This window comes from Macaca thibetana, chromosome 4, assembly GCF_024542745.1.
Source record: "Macaca thibetana thibetana isolate TM-01 chromosome 4, ASM2454274v1, whole genome shotgun sequence".
In the NCBI taxonomy this organism is placed as follows: domain Eukaryota; kingdom Metazoa; phylum Chordata; class Mammalia; order Primates; family Cercopithecidae; genus Macaca; species Macaca thibetana.
The window spans coordinates 156,449,225-156,465,549 of record NC_065581.1 but is presented as its reverse complement, the minus strand read 5'-3'; the positions used below and the strand labels follow the sequence as shown (position 1 = coordinate 156,465,549).

The 16,325-nt window shown below is 47.1% G+C and overlaps 1 protein-coding gene across 23 annotated transcripts in view; it reads right to left on the bottom strand.

Annotated features, from left to right (window-relative positions):
* The window catches only part of SNX3 (sorting nexin 3), a 1,122,685-nt gene that overhangs the window by 476,288 nt on the left and 630,072 nt on the right, over nt 1-16,325 (bottom strand). The window contains exon 1 of one of the 23 annotated variants that reach the window (XM_050789177.1): nt 6,195-6,204. The exons of 21 other annotated variants lie outside the window; for them this stretch is intronic. The gene's annotated coding sequence lies outside the window, so the exon portion shown is untranslated. Of the gene's footprint in view, nt 1-3,167; nt 3,178-6,194; nt 6,205-16,325 lie in introns of those variants that run through there. One more of the 23 variants, XM_050789166.1, reaches the window with a different exon arrangement.

The window sequence follows — 16,325 nt, the reverse complement described above, 5'->3', positions numbered from 1 at the left end:
TAAGAAGAACCACATTCTAGGAAAACTGTAGGACTGAAATTAAGAACTTGGTAGAAGGGCTTAAAAGCAGATTAGACACAAGTGAAGAGAATATTCATGAACTTGAATATAGGTCAGAAGAAAATATTTATTCAGATGACTATAATTATAACAAGATAAAAAATTTATGAAATACAGAAAAGAGTAAGAGATATACAGGATTCAATGTAAACATTTGTGTAATTAGAGATTTGGAAGGACAGAAACAATGTAGCATAAACAATATTTGAAAAGAAAATGACGGAGGATTTAAAAACTGACGAAAACATAAAGCCACAGATTCAAGAAGTGCTATAAACTCCAAGCAGGGAAATAACCCAAGAAACAAACAAAACTACAATACACATCATAGTAAGACAGCCTAAAAACAAAGAAAAAATTTGCAAAAGTAGCTAGTGTAAAAGAAAATAAAACAAAAAATACATTATACGCAGACGCAATATGCAGCTGTTTTTTCAACAAAAACAATGGAAGCCAAAGAACAATGACATTATGTCTTTAAAGGGCAAAAAGGAAACAAAAACCCAAACAAAAAGACAGCTAACCTAAAATTCTATACCTAGAAAAAGCATCACTCAAAAATGAAAGTGAAATAAAGAGATTTCCAGACAGACAAAAACTGAGATGGTTTATAAGTGGCTGACAGACACTAAAGGAAAAACTAAATAGTTTTTCAGGTAAAAGGAAAAGAATTTCAGATGGAAGCAAGGAGTTGCAGAAAGGAATGAAGAGCATTGTAAAGAGTAAACATATGGGAAAATAAAAATTAATACTGACTGTATAAAATAATATCTTGAGAGAGTTAGAATATATGTAGAATTAAAATAACCATGCACAAAAAATAAGAACAAGGAAAATGGAGTTGACACATTCCAATGTCCTTAACATAGTCCAGGAATTGAAAAAAATACTAATTTATATTGAACTTTAATAAGTCAAGGATGCATATTGTCATCTTTAAGTCTAGAAGCATATAATTAATTCCACAGAAAGAGAAGTATTGTGCTCATGTTAGAAGGTAGTTTTGATTTGCCTACCTTCCTCTGAGAAATTTATTTCCTTCAACAGCCTAATTGTCAATGTTAAAAGAAAGATTAATGAAAGATTTTGTAGCAGAAAGAATTAACCCATAATCTCATTATCCCAAGTAATGATACAAGATTAAAATAATAAATAGAGCTTTTTTTTTAAGTTTTGGATAAATTCCTGGATGTGAGATCCAAAATTGACTCCGAAAGAGAAACTGGATGCTGCTTGGGTATAGCTCCAACCTTTAAAGTTGTCTTCCCTGAGGAAAACCATGTGCTTCTACTGTGGATGGACTTTGGGTTTGACCCAGTGCAGGCATCTTATTAAGAATAAGCAGGCCAGGGCCAGGTGCAGTGGCTCACACCTGTAATCCCAGCACTGTGGGAGGCCAAGGTGGGTGGATCACAAGGTCAGGAGATCAAGACTATCCTGGCTAACACAGTGAAAACCCATCTCTACTAAAATAAAAAAATTAGCTGGGCGTGGTGGTGCGTGCTTGTAGTCCCAGCTACTCAGAAGCCTGAGGCAGGAGAATCGCTTGAACCCGGGGGGCCAGAGGTTCCAGTGAGCTGAGTTCACGCCACTGCACTCCAGCCTGGGTGACACAGCGAGACTCTGTCTCCAAAAGAAAAAAAAGAAAAGAAGAATAAGCAGGCCAGCAGCTTGGTTCAGAAACATAGGCGTTTTAGCTACCAGGATGAAGACTCTGAGGATCCAAGCATTGACCTCACTACTAGTAAACTCTTAATATTGAATGTGGCTCATGCCTATAATCCCAGCATTTTGGGAGGCTGAGGTGGGAGAATCACTTGAGCCCAGGATTTTGAGACCAACCTAGGAACGTGGCAAAACCCCACCTCTACAAAAAATACAAAAATTAGCCAAGTTTGGTGGCACACGCCTGTATTCCCAGCTACTTGGGAAGCTGAGGTGTGAGGATCAGTGGCGCTCAGGAGGTCAAGGCTGCAGTGAGCCATCGTTGTGCCACTGTGCTCTAGCCTGGGTGACAGAGAGACCCTGTCTCTAATAATAATAATAATAATAATAATAACATTAACAACTGTGTGTTTGCATATGGAAGCAGTCAAGATCATACAAATTAATATGATTTTGGAGTTGGTGACCGGATTGTCCCTGGCTTTAGCTCAAGGTCTGTGCCTAATCAGCCGGGAGACACTGGGCATTAGGCATGCCACTCAGTGTATCTGGGTCTCATTCGTGAATAGGGATGCAGAGTCTACTTCTGCAAGGTTGTTTTGGGAGTTGAATGAGAAGTGGCATGAAAGCACCTGGTTAAATAATGATGTACTGTTCGAATGTGAGGTATTGCTATTTTACCCTCAAAGGAAAAAAAAAATAGTGCTCTGGTTACCATATTTTATGGTCAGAAATATTTGTTTAGTGCAGTAAGATGCCCTGTGATAGAAGGATTTCATGGTCAAAGAAGCCTAGGAATCCCCAAATGCCTTTCTGCCTTCGGAGATCCCCAGCGCTCACAACCCCTTTTTCTCCTCCAGAAATACGAACATTCATTAGCCTTTGAAAGGCCCTGAGAAGTCCTGCAGCAAAGAAATCAGTTGAAGTATGTTTTATCCGGTGTTTTCCAACATAATTTGACCAATGAAGCTTCTTTGTATAACATCTCACTACATCTCTATATACATTCATACTTTCATCCTCTCCCTCTGTGGCTTCATCCACACCCACACTCATACACCGGCATGAGTGTATCTGCCCAGCTGATATTTCTAGTCTGGACTGCTGCTGTGAAGTTCAGGCCAGTACACCCAATTGCTTCCACTTGGCTGTCTCAGGACAACTCAAATTCAATCTATCCAAAATGTCTAAAATTAAAATCAGTACCCTCCATCCCAAACCTGGATCTTTTCCAAGATTCCCCAGCGTAATGAATGGTCCCAGCACCCTTCCAACTCCACAAAGCCCAAAACCTTGCCACATCGCTTCCCCTCATCCCTCACATCCCACACATCTATTCTATCGCAATTTCCTTCCCAACTTATGTTCTACACATGTTTCCTACCTATCCTGTTCTCTCCAGACCCATTGCCACCAGCGTGGTCCAGTCTACCCAGAGCTGTCCCCAGGACCAGGACCAGAGCTTTCCAAGTAGTCTCCCTACTATCTCATCCCCCTAAACTATCTTCCATGGAGGAGTAGGATAAGGCTTCAAAACCCCTGTCTAATCCGTCTTAAACCTTCTAACAGTTTCTTCTTGCTCTTAGGTTCTCTGCGTCCCAATCACTAGGGTTTTTCTATTTCTTCAGATGTCCCCAAGACAGGGCCTTTGCTTATGCCCTTCCTGATGCTAGGACACTCTCAGTGCCCCAGCCCAGTCCCTTTCCTAATTAACTTGCTCCCTCCTGTAGCTGTCAACCCAAATACAACTTCCTCAGGGAAGCTGCTCCCCAGACTTAGTCAGGACCCTCGTCCCCCACCCCACCATGGGCCTCTGCTTCATCTGTAAGTTGCCTCTCAACTTACAACTGCGCATTTGCTTTTTTTTTTTTTGAGACAGAATGCTCACTCTGTTACTTAGGCTGGAGTGCAGTGGTGCAATCTCTGCACATTGCAACTTCTGCCTCCCGGGTTCAAGCAATTCTCCTGCCTCAGCCTCCCAAGTAGCTGGGATTACAGGTGTTCACCACCACACCAGGCATTAGTAAAATTTTGTGTTTTTAGTAGTGACAGGGTTTTACCATGGTGGCCAGGCTGGTCTCGAGCTCCTGAGGTGCCCACCACCATGCTGGGCATTAATAAACTTTTATGTTTTTAGTAGAGACGGGGTTTCACCATGTTGGCCAGGCTGGTCTCGAACTCCTGACCTCATGTGATCTGCCTCCCTTGGCCTCCCAAAGTGCTGGGATTACAGGCCTGAGCCACTGCAACGGGCCACATTTGCTTTTGTATTATTCGAATTAATGTCTTTTCTCCCAGACTAGATTGTAATGCACCTCATCAGGGGAGGACCTTGCCTATTTAATTCAATATTTGCTATCAGAAAGCCCCACAAATAATTTTTGCTGTAGAAAAAAAATCTCCTCTTCTTCACCGCACATTCCACCTCTCTACTTCTGCTCTCTTGCCTCTCTGGTCTCCAGCTTTTTCAGAAAACAAAAACTCAACTGTTAGGCTAAGCTCCTCTTTTCTCTCCAAAGATTAAGCCATCTTACTGACTTCTCCAAAGATCCTCTTTCCTGCTCGTCTGTTTCAAGTTCACATTCCGGCTGCCACCCAGGCTGCCCACTGCCTGCTGCAGGGCTCCATCCACATCCATCACAGTGTGCACGGCACCCCTGCACTGTGCGAAGCTACAGCCTGAGGCCACTCTGCCTTATCTTTCATCAAAAGGGCAATTTCTGTCTGATTTAAGTATCTGACCCAGAGCAGTTTTGCAGGCTAATTCGTACCACTATTCCAGATCTCTGTTCCCCTGCTGAAACCCCAAGCCCCCTGCCCACATACAGAAACATGCTGATGCTTTTGCTTGGATCCCTGGGATGAAATGGGTGCCTTAGTTTGCTTTTGCTTGTTCTGGTTTCATTTGGGTTCCAAGTCAGCCCCTACCTTTCACAATTCTAGGGCTTAGGACAGGCTGTTCTCTCTGCCCAGGAAGGCTACTCCACATCCCACCTCCTTCCCCTCCTTGGTTTAATCCTACTCCTCCTTCAGGCCTCAGCTTAGGTGCCACTTCTGCAAAGGAATCTCCTGACAAATCAACTTTAGGTTACCCTGCTATTGTCTCTCATTCCATGCTTGTCCTTCTAGACATCCACTGCAATTTGTATTTCTGTATTTATGTGTGTACTTATTTGCTTAATGACTATCTCCCTGCTAAACCATGAACTATATAGGGGTAGGGCTGGTGTCTGTTTTTTCACCAATCCTGCGTGCAGCACAGCGCCTGTTTACTCAGCAGGCGCTCCGTCAATGTGTACTGCAAGGAAGAAGCAATGAATGGACCAATGAATGTGCTTGCTCTTGAAACACCATTTGACCCTTGGAAATCTGCCTGGCTTGAAAACAACTCCAAGCCCAAGCAAAACTTAAGGAAGTGTCATTTGAAGAAATAATTTGTGTCTTGAACTTGTCAATGCCAATTATCTGTGTATTTTGATTTGTTTTTTCACCCCTTGGGTTCAGAGTGACCTTGCCAGGCCTTAGTCTCCTGGGGCACATATTTCCTTCTGCCCTGTAATAATACGCTGCCTGGGGCTCACTGGGCTATGGTTTAAAAAGTCTGCAGGTGGCTTCTCCTCTCTCCAGCTAGGCTGGATGGAAAGGGAGGGCAGGGTTGTGTGTCCCTCCTTTTCTGCACCCTCTCCCCTTACCCACCAGTCCTCAGAGGGAAGGCTGGGCTTTCGATGCCCAAGCTCGGGTACATGCGGTCTTTTGGTTCTGCTGAAACAGACTCCCTGTGCCTTCTTGGTTCCATGTTTTTTACCTGAATTCATTCTCACTTGGAGCAATGCAATGCCAAAGCCATTTTTGCAGTAAAGCTTGCAGCAGAAAATGTTAGTGGCCCACCCCCATATTTCCCCCAGTTTACCATTTTCTGTGTGTCCTGGGATTTGGTGTGCATTGTCTTCCAAAGCCAGCACTGTGGCTTTTTTGGCAGGCAGCCCTCAGGGGCTCTGGAGCCACTTTGTGTGCATGGATGAAGAGCCTGGAACCTGACTTACCCCCAGTTCCCTGGATTAGGCTCTGAGAATGCTGGCCTGAGGTCCTGCTCTGCTCTGCCCCCTCCACTCCTCTACTAGTGTCCTTATATCACGTCCACACAAAGCCTCAGCTAGGGGCCTGTTTAGCGGGATCCCAGCCTGAGACACTAGACATCAGGAGTGGGGCTGGGAAGCGAAAGCACACTGAAGCCAGGGCGAACAAGAACCACAAGAAGGGGTCCAAGAGCGCCTGGGCAGAGCACGGACACTGTCCACTTACATCTCACATTCAAGTTCACACCTTCCTATCACGGGGCCTTCATCTTGGTGATGGGCCACAATTTATGGGGGAAACTTACAAAAGGAGAGTTAGTTGGATGATCTACCATTCTCACCTTTTATAGCTTGTCTGGAGGCAAAACGGATACTCATCACAACCCTCCTGGACCCCCCCCATCCTCAGCTGGTTGGCACTTCTGCTGGTTGTTTCCTAATGGGGTGACTCAGACCTTCATCCTTGAGGAGTCTAAGCTCCTGGCCACCATGGCTGTGGTTGCGCTAATGACCTGGTCACAGTTAACACTGGGCAGGGGAGTGACCTAGAGGTGCCCTGCATTCCACACATCCTTCCCCCAGCTCCACTGAAACAGGGACAGAACCTCCTCTTACTGACTGGGGCTAGTCGTCCCTGCCAGTATGGCAACTCCTTTCTTTGCCTGATGGTCTGCCAGGATGAGGGGACCATCCTCAAATGACATGGTGGTTGCCATCGATTTCGGTTTCGTGGGACTCTGTCCCTGGTAGAACTGTCTCCCTTCCCTTCTGGGAATTAGGACTTCTAGACCCACAGAACCTAAAGTTGTGGCAGCAGGAAGCACAACTTCCTCCAAGTAGGTCCCTGGGAATGCTGGGGAGCAGGGCTTCATCCCATTGCTTCCTCCCTCTCTTGTGGGGGCGACTCAGATGTGTCCACTCGGGGTCCTTTGCAGGATCAGCCTAAAGCTACACTCGGAGCCTCTGCTGTGACTTTGCCCTTGCTTGGTTTTGTCCCCTTCCCTGTGCTGCTTCCCCCACTCCCTTACTGGTTGCCCCTGGGATCTCTTCCTTAATCAGTTACTTGTACCCAAAGTCTGCTTTCTGGAGAAGTCGACCTAAGACAGAGCTGGAAGTCATGAGGAATGGGGCGAGCCAAGCACTCCAGCTTTGAACATAAGACATTGGCAGGGGCCAGGGTTGAAGGGAGGAAGTCAGAGCTACTGACTAGACCTTGAACTGGAAACCCAGGGTCCTGCTCCTATTTCTACCTCACTGAGAACCAAAAAAATGGGCCTCTGCCTTCCCAGGTGTCTGATAAGGATAATGCTTTAAACTCTGACAATGTAGGAGAAATACTGTCCCAAAGTGCTTCTCGCACATGTATTTAAATGTGATGAATTTTAAAACCAATGAAGTTATTTGCAAATAATGTGTTGTATAATAGTATAACACCACTGCCCATGACAATAGCTAACATACCCCGTGCATCCCTCTGGCCGTGACCTCTACGAAGTACCGTACATGGTTCTCTCCTTTCCTCCTTACAACTACCTTATGCAGAAGGTACGACTATTAGTCCATCGTCCCATTTTACAAATGTAGAAACTGAAGGATAGAAAGTGATCCACCCGTGTGAGGGGCAGAGCCAGGATGAAATGAAGGCCTGTGCTCTCAGCTGCCCGCCGCACCTCCAGTGGGGAGACAGAAGCGGCCCATCTCTTTTCCCAGCTGAGGAAGTGGGATGTCTGTGGCAGGCAGGGCATCTACCATTCGGATTTTTAAGCTTGCACGCACAGAGCCCACGGTGTATTTAAGCTGACGAGAAACTGCTACTTGGCTAGGCTCCTCAGAGGCCAGGGGCAAGACCCAAATCTCCTTTGATCCTCCTCCAATCCAGGAATCCAGCTGATATTAATATTCGATATTACGATGGTTTCATTTGACATTTTCATGAGGAAATCTTGGCTTTACTTGGTTCCTGGGCTGGCAGGTGGGGCCAGTGCCAGGAAGCGCACTGTATACTGTAAACAGAGTCAACAGCCGCACAGCAGGCTGGTGTTCCAAACCTTCTCCCGAGGCCAGAGCCACCATTAAAACACACCTTCACTTAGAGCTGTTTTTCTCAAATAAGAAGATTACATCTGGGCTCCGAGAAGTGGTTTGTCAGGACTATCTTCATCATGAGGTGAAGTCGAATTAGGCTTGGCAATTTGTGGGTCTAGGCTCCCCCTTTCCCTGGGCTGCCCTCACAGACAAGATGCGTCCCCTCGTGGAGTTAACATCCGAGACTGCAAGTTCTGTGCGGGTGAGGACTGTGTTTTGTTCACTGCTGGCAGTGGGGCCTGCCACGCGGTGGCCTCGCTGTGTGTGGTTGTTACCAATTAATAAATGATTTGGTAAATGAGTAAAGACAGTCAGCATCATTTGCTATTAAGAGCCCAGCCTCTGGAACCAGACACTTGGATTCAAATCCCAGTTAGACATGTGACCACAAGCAGGTGACTTAACCTCTCAGTAGCTTGGTTTTCCCCTCCGTACAATGGGTGTGACGCTACCTCCCTCGAGACTGAGGGGAGGATGAACTGAGTTAGTATGTACAAAACACTCAGAGCTTGGGCACACAGCACAGCACTTGGGCGGCATCTAAGCTGCCTCCCTGAGTCTTTATTGACTGGGACATCTAAGTGTGGCATTGGGCTAACACGCTCTCTCCTCAAAATTGCTTCCTTCTGCTCATTCAACACTGGAAGAAATGAGCTTTGTTGTATCTGTATTTGTGTGAGATCTCCTCATTCTCATTCCTACCTCGAAGGGCTTTTTACCTGGAGGTGTGGTTTGCAGACTGCTGGATCTCACTGTTTGCACACACAAAAAAGTGCTGATATTCTTAAAAATCTCCCTCGTGAGATTTTTTTTTTTCTTTTTTCTTTTTTATCTTTTTCCTGGAAGCAAGGTCGACAATTTATCACCACCTGCCAAAACCTTCCTCTAAGGCATCACTTCTCAAACTTTTAAAGCACTCTCCCTGTCAGCCCAGTCAGAACGACAAAATCCAGAGTCATTCTCAAGAGAGAGGGGTGACAGGAATGGAGGGGCGGCTGAGAGCGTTAGCAGGCAGGGAGGGATGTCTGGGGCTCTTGTGGAAAAGCCTGCTCACCACCAAATCTAGGACCCTGAAGTCTGCAAATGGCTACAGTTACAGATCAGTTTACCTGGAGGCGCTGCTTTCCACGGGCTTAGCAAGCTGTTTAGTTCTTTATTTGTTATTGCAACACATTTTTATTGAGCACTTCCTGTGTGCCAAGTGTTCGGGAAAAGGTGACCAAGACAAAAGTGTCTGCCCACGGGACGCTTACATTCTGCCATCACTAACGTCTCCACTCACCACACTAAAAACAGCTCACCCAGGAAGGGTTTCTCTGAATGCATCGAAGTTCCTCGGGGATTCTCTAAGACTCATCTCTAACATGCCCGTGCGTTTTCAGCACATCAGTAGGAATCACTTGGCTTCTCTGGCCGTGGGAAACCTACCAGGACCTCTTGTTGGCACTTGCGGGCTTCAGTGCTGGCACTGGGAGGCCTGAAGCTCCAGTCAGTCAGTGCCATGCTCAAGGGTTAAGGCTCCACCATGCATGTCCATTAGGATGGGCACCATCAAGAAAAACAGAAAATAACAGGTGTTGGTGAGGATGTGGCCAAATTGAAACCCTTGTGTACTCTTAGTGGGAGTGTAAAAGGGTGCAACTGCTATGGAAAGCAGTAGAGAGGTTCCTCAAAACATTAGAAGTAGACCTACCATAGGGCCCAGCACTTCTGAGGATATATCTAAAAGAATTGAAAGCAGTGTCTTGAAGAGATATTTGCACATTTATGCTCATAACAGAATTGTTTAAAATAACCAAGAGCTAGAAGCAACCCAAATGTCTATGGATCGATGAATAGATGAACAATGGAATATTATCCCCTCTTAAAAAAGGAAGGAAATCCTGTCACATGCTGCAACATGAATGAACCTTGAGGACATTATGCTAGGTAAAGTACGTCAGTCACAAAAGGACAAATACAGCATCATTTCACTTATATGAGGGGCTGCTTTCCACAGGCTTAGCAAGCCGTTCAATCCTTCATTTGATGAGGCAACACATTTTTATTGAGCATTTACTGTGTGCCAAATGTTGAGGAAAAGGTGACCAAGACTTTAAAAGTCTCTGCCCACAGGACGCTTACATTCTGCCATCACTAACGTCTCCACTCACCACCCACTGAAAACACGGCTCACCCAGGAAGCGTTTCTCTGAATGAAACCCTTAAACCCAGGTTCAAATCAAATTTAAGCCACAGAAAGTAAAATAGTGCTTGCCAAGGGCAGTGGGGAGGGAGAATGGGGAGTTGTTCAGTGGGTGTTGAGTTTCAGTCTTGCAAGATGAGAAAGTTCTAGATATTGGATGCACAATAAACCCTATGGAACTGTACACTTTAAAATGGTTAAGATTATAAATTTTATGCTACTCACATTTTTTACCACAATAAAAAAACTGGGGAAAAAAAACAAAACAAAACAAAAAAACATAGTTAAGGATGCATAGTTAAGGCTGTGGCTGCTGCCCAGACCCAAAGGGAGGAATGGGAGGTGTGTGTGTCTGGGTGTCTGTGCGTGTATGGGGCAGGGTGAGGGTGGGGGAAGCTCTGCTCTGCCTCCCCTCCATTTCAGAGGTCCTAGAAGCCCAGATTAAACAGTCACTAGAGAGTCTGCGGTTATTTTTTCTTGGAGAATAACAGGTCCTGCCACTGGGCCTCTAGAGAAAGTCAGTTGAGGCTCAGAGGTTGGTAGCTGTCTCTGCCAGGAATCCAAGCCCCTGACTTTCTATTGCAAGAGAGGAAATAGAACCTAGTGCAGAGCAAGCTTCCAAGAGTTCAAATCCCGTCTGTGCCACTGACTTAGCTATGTGATCTCCGGCGAGGTACCTGATTTCTCAAGTGCCTCAGCTTCCTCATCTGTAAAATGGGGGTAGTAATAGTACTCACATCATAGGCACAGAGCCATCCTATGAAAGCCCTTAGCATTTTGCCCCATGCTATGTTTATGTTTAGGGAGTTCAGAGATTCTTGATAGGATTGAAGCATGTATGTGTGGGAGAATTCATGTCACAGTTTAAGAAGTGGGAATCAGGCCAGGCACGGTGGCTCACACCTGTAATCCCAGCACTTTGGGAGGCCGAGGCAGGCAGATCACCTGAGGTCAGGAGTTTGAGACCAGCCTGGCCAATATGGTGAAACTCCGTCTCTACTAAAAATATAAAAAGTAGCTGGGTGTGGTAGGGCGTACCTGTAATCCCAGTTACTCAGGAGGCTGCAGCAGGAGAATCACTTGAACCTGGGAGGCGGAGGTTGCAGTGAGCCAAGATCACACCACTGTGCTCCAGCCTGGGCGACAAAGTGAGACTCCATCTGAAAAAAAAAAAAAAAGAAGAAGAAGAGGAAAAGGAGGAAGAGGAGGAGGGGGAGGAGGAGGAGGAGGAAGAAGGAGGAGGAGGAGAAGAAAGAGAAGGAGGGGGAGGGGAAGGGGAAGGGGGAAAAGAAGGAGGAGGAGGAGGAGGAGAAGGAGAAGAAATGAGAATCAAAATATTAGCTGGGTGTGGTGGTGCACATCTGTAGTCCTAGCTACTTGAGCTGAGGTGAGAGGATCACTTGAGTTCAGGAGATGGGGGCTGTAGTCAGCCATGGTTGCACCACTGCACTCTAGCCTGGACAACAGAGCGAGACCCTGTCTCAATTAAAAAAAAAAAAAAAAAAGGCCATCTCGGTGGCAATGTGTTCAGTGACAACATGGCTTCTTCTGGCCAGGAGAAGCTGACAGCCTGAACTGGCCTTTCTCTGGCCAGAGGACATTTTGCTCAGCCATGGAAGGCCAATCTAAGAGCAGGTGGGGTGACAGTAGGATGGTGGGATGGCCAGTGCCTCCCTAACCACGCTCCCCTAAGCATGCTGCATTTTCCCTCTCTGCACGCCCCCAGCTGGATGGGAGGAGGCGCTCAGGTGTGTAGGAGGTGACCAGCCACATCTGCAGGAAGTTACAGGTGCCCTGGGCTGGGGCCCTGGGACACATTCCATTTCTGAGGCTGGTGCCTCCCATCCAGGCTCCAGACCAACTCCTGAGGGTGCATTTTAAAACTGGTTCTTCCAGCTATTAACCCTGCAACTCCTGAGAGAACACACACCCAGGTGGAGCTAATTAGCGTGGGATGAGAGATCGGGACTCTAGGAATTCAGTGCCAGCCTCCCCTGCAGTCACTCAGGGGTGGGGCTTTGGTGGGCCTGCTGCAGACAGCTGAGAGCCCACATCTAGCTAATCAGGGCCCCACTCTCTTCGGGCTGCTTCAGGAATAAGTCCCCAGTCTAGGGGTGCTGGGGAATCCTGCACGGTGATTGCTGTGTAATCGTAACACCTAAAGATGAAGGATTTGGACAAAGGAGCATTTATTGAGCACTTCGTCTGTGGTACTAGGCCCTTTATATTCATTGTTTCCAGTCTCACAACCACCATGTTATACAATTATTATTCCCATTTTTTTGACGTGGAAACTGAGGCTCAGAGGTGGTAAGGTGCTTGTTTAAGCTCCCCTGCCTTTGAGCAATTGAACTGGCATCTCAAACTAGGTCTCTCAGACTCCAAATCCTACACATAGCTGCTTCCCCTTTCAGGTTGATTAAATGATCAACCTGAGCTAGGCTATCTTGCACTGCTTCTCCTGCTTATAGGTAATTGCGCGTGTTAGATGTTGATAAACAGCAATGTAGTAATGATGTGAACCAGTCAAAACCTTAATCCTCTCCACCTAAAATACGATCACATCACGTCCTTTTTCAAAAACTCTTCATTGATTCTCTACTCACCAGATCAAGTTCAAACTCTTTGGCATACAAGACAAAACACTAAAGAGACTATGACCAAATGCCAAACTCATGCTTCCCTTTTCTCTTTCAAGAATGACGTCCAGTCTGGGAAGGGAAAAATAACCCTACTGAGTTGGAATTGGGGTCCAAGATTGGTGAGAAAGCACCCAAGAAGCATGACAGGGTTTGAAGGGAGTCCAGGTCTCCTCACCCTGACCAGTGACTGCCCAGCCTCAGTTGGGGCATGTAGAGATTGCTCAACAGCTGTTGTTAATGTTTCACAAACCATAGCAAATGTGAGACAGTCCCCAAGGATGGGGTGGGCAAAAGTCCCAGTTTTTAAAAGGGAGAACACTTTAGATACTGCAAACTACAAGCCAGTAAGTGGGAAGGGGAACCCCGACAAAACTGTAGTATATGCTATTAAACGGTTTATGCCTCTTACAAATAGGAGCACAGATCTTTGAAGAGCTTCAGGGGGCTGCTGGAAACAAGTCATGCCAGTGTCACCTCATTTCTTCTTCTACTGGCATGGCAGGGCTGGTAGATCAGGGAGACATCGAGGATGTGGTACATCTGGATTTCAGCAAGACAGTTGATAATGTCTCTTGTGACTTCCTTGTAGACAAAATTGGAAAATTGTGAGCTAGAGGTGCTTTTAAGTAGAACTCACAACCCATTGAATGCATAAACCTGAGACATGCAGATAGGGAGTAACTCAGAGGAAGTCTCTAGTGGTAACAAAACTCAGTTCTGAGCCCTGTGTTTTGGACATTTTTAATCAATAACTTAAAGCGCAGATGACACAGCATTGCGGGGGTGGGGGAGGGGGATAATTAATAGCTTTGATGCCAGAAAGAGCATCCAGAAATTTAAGTGGAATAAATGGAAAGTTCTGGACTTTGGTTTAATGAACCCGTGACACAGCTTAAGGATTTTAGCTGACTAAATGCTCAATATGAGTTCATAGGAATCAAGCCACGTTAAGCAGCTCATGGTTCTCCTCTGCCTTCAGGATGCCAGATCCCTCCTTAGCATCCAGCGGGGGGTCCTCCAGATGCAAGCTGGCTACCAATCCTGTGTCAGGTTGCGGACTTGCCATGTCCTTGAACACCTTCACACCTCTGCACATGGCCCCACCTCTTTGTCCTATAGCTCGCCAGCTGATTCCTATTCACACTTTCTTTCTTTCTGAGTCAGTCTCTGTCCCCCAGGCTGGGGTGCAATGCCGTGATCGTGGTTCACTGTAGCCTCAAACTTCCAGGCTCAAGTGATCCTCTCACCACCTCAGCCTCCAGAGTAGTTGAAACCAGAGGCTTGTGCCGCCACACCCAGCTAATTTTTTTATTTTTTGAAGAGACAGGATTTTGCCATGTTGTCCAGGCTGGTCTTGAACTCCTGGGCTCAAGCGGTCTGCCTGCCTCAGGATTCCTATTCACTTTTTACAATCCAGCTCCGCAGCACCCCTGAGCTTCTGGAGATGCCAGGGAACACTCGTCTCTGCTCCCTTGTGGCACTCACCACATTTTGTTAAAATGACCAATCCCCCTCCTCCACAGGGCTGTGTGCTGCTTGAGAACAGGGACTGTCTCATTCACGATGGAAGTTCAACACATGTCTGTGGAATGGGTTTTGCTGCCCCAACGCTGATTGTATCTTTTGCTGTGTTCACATTGGAACAATGGGCAGAAATGATTTCCTAATTCTGCTCGCATGGGGCAGGTCAGACAACTTGAATGTGGGTTTTAGTTCTGGGTCTTATACTTCACATGATGCAGGGCGGAGTGATCCCACGCCAGGGCAAGCTGGGTGCTAAAGGATTTAGGTGCTCTATCACAAGAGGAACAGGAAAAAAGAAGGCTTAGGTGAGGATACGAGAGCTGTCTACAAACGTCTGGGAGAATGTCCTGTGTCCCCTCACTGTCTAAGGCTCAGGGACTTCTTCGAGAACAGGATGGAGCCCTGGACACACAACTACACACACGCACGATTGTCACAGAGTGGGAGGCAGGATTAAGTGGTGAGTAAGAGCCTGGCTTGAGATTCGGGCATGCATCTGACTCCGGCTGAGCTGCGTACTAGCTGAGTGGCCTTGGGCATGTTTTGTAACCTCCTTGACTGTTCCTTTATCTGTGAAATTGAGATACATGCACTACCCACTTCATAAAAAGATCAAATGTGATAATACATGAAATATGTTTAGAACAAAGTTGGCCATATTCAATAAATATTAGCTTAAAAAAAATCAGAGAGTGTGTCATACCTCAAAGCCTAGAGGAGTTCCCTTCAGAGGCTGCAGACACCCAGGACTCAGCTTCTCGGTGCTTTTCCAGATTCCCACACATCCCTGATCCCTGAGCATCTGTGGTTCTCAGCCATCTGTCTTCCCTCTCTGCCTGAGCCTCATCCTCTCAGGGCCCAACTCTACTTTATAAAACTTTTATTTATTTTTAATTTTACAAATAATAATTGTATATATTTACAGGTACAATGCGATGTTTTGATATATGTATACATCGTAGAAAGATTAAATCAAGCTAATTAAGGTATCCATCGCTTTACCAACTTAGTTTTCTGTGTGTGGCGAGAATGTTTAAAATCTATTCTTTTAGCAATTTTGAAATATATATTTTCCAACCTCTGCTTTTAAACGAACCAGCCCACTGTGACCCAGGCAGAGTTGTGGGGGCCGGGGCTGGAAAACAAATCAAGTTAACAACCGGTAAATAGAACATGTCGACAGTTACTCCGTAATGTCCTAGCACGGGGAGAACTGCCCTCTTCTTTTTTTACACCCCTAGAGACATCCCTTGCCATGAGGGGGTTCACATGCAGGTACGCGCACACCCCAGCCTGTGTGCTGAGTGAGCTAAATTTGCAACCATAACCTTCTCTTCCCTCCGCACTCCCGGCAGAGGCCAGTCCTCAGTGTGGAGTGGAGCGCGCTCCGTAGGAGTGAGTGGATGCGGGGACCGGCAAGCGGGGAAAAGGCCAACCGGAGCTGTGAACAGGCCCAGGGCAGTCTGGGCAGGGACACTCAGAGCAAGGGGTAGCGGCCAGTCCTCCTTGGTTCTTGGAATCCTGGCCGCTTAAAGGTGGAGCTCAGAGCGGGGGCTCCTCCGCCCGGGCCCACGGGCAATTCCATTCCTGGTAACCCTCGAAAAGCCTCCAGGCCTCTGCTCTGCCTGTGGCCCGGGCCACCCGGCCTGACGCATGTTCCTGGAGTGGGGGCCGTGTGTTCACCCTCGAGGAAGACTGCATAGGAAGAGAGTGGCAGGTCTATTTACCCCAGGGCCGGTTGATGGAGAGACCGACGGTGGTGACAGGGTCAAGAGAAGCAGAACAGGGGCGGTGTCTGAGGCCTGCAGGCAGCAGGGAGAAGGCTGCCCTGACCCGAAGAGGGTTCCCGAGGCTTCGGTGTGCGGAGGCCGGGGCAGCTGCAGGACTTCGGGTCTTCGGTGCGGACGCAGGACCCGCCTCAGATCCGTTCCTAGCCGCCCCTCTGCTCTGTATGGCAGGGAGCAGGCCCTTAAGAATGCGCCTCCCAGGATGCCGGGCCAGCGGGCTGCCGGCTGGGTGTGGACCATGGACAGAGGCTTTGATCAGACTTTGGAGGCTGGGTGGGGTAGGAGGAGGCACTTCTTCCCG